This window comes from Trachymyrmex septentrionalis, unplaced genomic scaffold (genome assembly GCF_001594115.1).
Source record: "Trachymyrmex septentrionalis isolate Tsep2-gDNA-1 unplaced genomic scaffold, Tsep1.0 scaffold52, whole genome shotgun sequence".
Taxonomy (NCBI): Eukaryota; Metazoa; Arthropoda; class Insecta; order Hymenoptera; family Formicidae; genus Trachymyrmex; species Trachymyrmex septentrionalis.
The window spans coordinates 1,229,881-1,233,342 of NW_017305694.1; the positions used below are offsets into that span (position 1 = coordinate 1,229,881).

Below are 3,462 nucleotides of genomic sequence, written 5' to 3' on the forward strand. Positions count from 1 at the left end.
TCGTTATTCATTACGAGTACTGAAGGCTTATTTTGTAACTCTTAACAAAAATTTCATTATTAATATAACATTGTTGCGCAGATATGTAGTAAAAAAACTGCGCAACGGCATTATAACAATAACAAAACTTTTATATAAAATTACAAAATAAAAGCTGCTAAAAAACTATAGATCGGTATTAGCAGTTGGTTCTTATATTTAAAATCATCTTAAGTACAGTCTTAAGATATCATAAACAAAGAGCTATGTTCAACAGAAAAGCAGCTTTGCAAAATTGTAAAATTTTTTAATATAATTGGTTTATATATTTAGATCCGATGAGGAAGTATTTATATGTAGGGCATAAATTAATCATATTAAAGAATTTTACTATACAGTTACAAAGCTGCTTTTTCTGCTAAACGCAGCCATTCACAGAGCTGTTCGAGTATTGACATCTTAAGATATTATTTAAGACAGTACAGACTTAAAATAAGAATCTACTATGAATACTAGCCTTAGGGCCTAAGCACAAGAAGAGCCGTAACTGATTCGTGAGATGCAATGTATGATTCACATAGCGTACGACGTCTGGTATCCAATAGAAGAATTAGTTTCTTTAAAAGAAAAATACCGCTAGAACTGAATTTTCTTAAACTTCTTCTACAATAGGTTCGCAGTTGTAAGCCATAAGAAATTAATCAATCATAATCGATTATTTTTTTCATATTCTGGATTGGCCAATTTCTTACCTTTGATTAATTTCTTGCGGCTTACGGCTTGCAACTTTATTGTAAAACAGACTTTAGGCTAATTTTTTATATGTCGCACGACAAAGCTTTTCAAGCCTGTTAATTGCAGGACAGAGATATTCTCGGATCTCTGTCTTGCAGCCGATCAACATGCACAAAAAGGGCCCCGAGATAATTAAAAAACGCTCTCATAATCGACAATTGATATAAATTTGTAATTATTAACATAAATATTTAGCTACATTTTATTAAATTCATGATTTTCTATTACATAAATGCTAAATAAATAAATATGCATACTTGTAATGTTATAAGATCTTATATTATTATCATAAAAGTACAATTTTTTTCTCTGCAATTATTACCACTTTTATCAATAATCAAACCCGGATAATAACATTAAAATCACAGTTTTAAATAAAAATCAAGTATTATTTAATTTTGCATACATATCTACAAAATTAATAAATCATAAAATTAATACTATATTATCAATTTCTTATCCTTAATTACATAATTTCTAAGTTTTAGTGAACAGCTTTATAGATACGCGACTCTTGTAAGAATATTGATCTTTAATAGTATTTCGTCCATGCAAAGACAATGACTACGTTTACAGACACTTAATCGAGTTTATTGATATCCGTAGTTACATATAAAACTGGTCAATCATAGCTATTCTTCTGAAGAATCGAACGACTGTGATTAGCCAGTTTCTAACTACGGATGTTACTGACAAAAATGAGTGAGATAGGACGCGAAGACAACTAGTTTTATCTTTTTCTATTCAACGATGTAATGGAAGAGAGAATTAATGAAAGGAAGACGATCGTTTTCACGCTTCCTTTCTCTCATAACTCCCATTTTTGTTGACTATTTGATATACTATTTAGATACGCGGATCGCACAGTCCATACTTTCAATTAATAAAATTCTTTCTTCAAATTAGTCAATCGAATGCTTCGAAAATTTGTATAGCGTCAAGTGAACTGTACGGATAATCACAGATCGCTGGTAACGTGTATGTACGTGTACGACATGAACTCTATAACAGTATCGTTGCTCTGTAATAGTATCGTTGTTGGAGAGGTACCTCTAGTGTTACTAAGAAACGTCTCTCGCTAACTCGGCTTTCTCTCTCGCGGCGTGCTTTTGAATTGAAGACGCGAAGTAAAGGCTGAGAGTGATAAGTACAATTCCTGGATTTGTGACTTGAATAATGAAGAGTCTTCAGTCTTGACACATCAAAACACAAATGATACATATATATTTCGCGAGATTTGTTTGCTTAAAACATTCACTTGTGAATGTAAAATGTGATTGGAATAAAAAATTTATTTCATGCATACGCATTATGCATAAAGTGAAATGCATTCATAATCAATTTCTATGTATTTGAGAATGTCTTAAGTACAGTCTTAAAATATCATAAGCCAATCACAGAGTTGTATTAGCGTCTTAAGATATTACTTAAGACAGTATTAAAAAAAGAACGGATTACGAATACCGGCCATTAATTAGATTTTATTAGTTGCATCACTTTACCGATTGCGCGGCGTCAAAGCGAAATTGGCAACATCGTTTTCGAAGTTTTTGGTTAATAATGAGTACTCTCCAGCAAAATAGACACAAATGACGCAATGTGACACAGTGAATCATTACATCCTTGTTGTTTGCGAATATTAAACAAAGATGAAATGATCATTATGTTACACTAGACTAGTTTCCACCGAAGTCCTCTCAATTTGGTTTCACTTCAATGCAGTTTCTAATAGAAATACTAACACAATGCCAATGGTAACCTTGTAGATCGAAGCGGAAGTAAAATGAGCGCAATCAAACGCATTTTCATTGACTTAAATTTGGTTCTACGCTACATTAAGTGTAAATTAATGTTTCAAAGGAAACTAGACCATTGTTTCTTGTTAGAAAGTACTAATGTAATGTGATGTTCACACGATACTTCGGATTCCGTAACGCGTTTAAATTTGAAGTATACAGTAAGTATATAATCGCAAAAGGTTTGTGTTTTAAATGTGAATGTTCTTTTCGAAAAATGATAAGGTGTACGATTAATGTCGAGAGTAGCATGCAAAGTACGTGATCGTCGCATATTGCTGATTAATGCACGGATGTAATTAACCCTATTTTCGTGAGTGTTACGTGAGTAGCGGCTGAAAGCAGCTGCGGAGAAATCTAAACCTGAAAGGAAAGAAAGCTTGGGAGACGACGGCGAAGAAATCGCTTGTAAGAAGTATATAATATTCGTTATTTATTTATTACTATTATTCTTATTTATTACTGTTTATTACTATTATTCATAGCATTACCATATTCATTTGTTCTCGATTATTTAGATAATTTATCTAAAAGCTGCTCCAGAGTCCAGATCATAGTGGTTTCTTTCACCAATGCAATGTTCCATTGCCAATATATATCAATTTTACTTGTATACATAGAAAAGATTTCCGAGTCCGATACTATATTATACTTTTCGATCTATTATCAAATGGAATTGATATAAGGATAATTATATTTATTATTGAAAGAAGAATATTTTATTCTCTTAAATGAAAAATTCTTAAATCTGGAATAAAATGATTAAGCACATCGATTTTGCGCCAAATATGGCGTCAGCCATTAGGTACACACACACACACACACACACACACACACACACACACACACACACACACACACACACAAACAAAACTCACACACACACACACAC

General features: G+C 32.0%; 1 protein-coding gene across 2 annotated transcripts in view; it reads left to right on the top strand.

Moving 5' to 3' along the window:
* The window catches only part of LOC108751808 (limbic system-associated membrane protein-like), a 178,156-nt gene that overhangs the window by 101,827 nt on the left and 72,867 nt on the right, over positions 1-3,462 (top strand). The gene's annotated exons all lie outside the window — the stretch shown is intronic.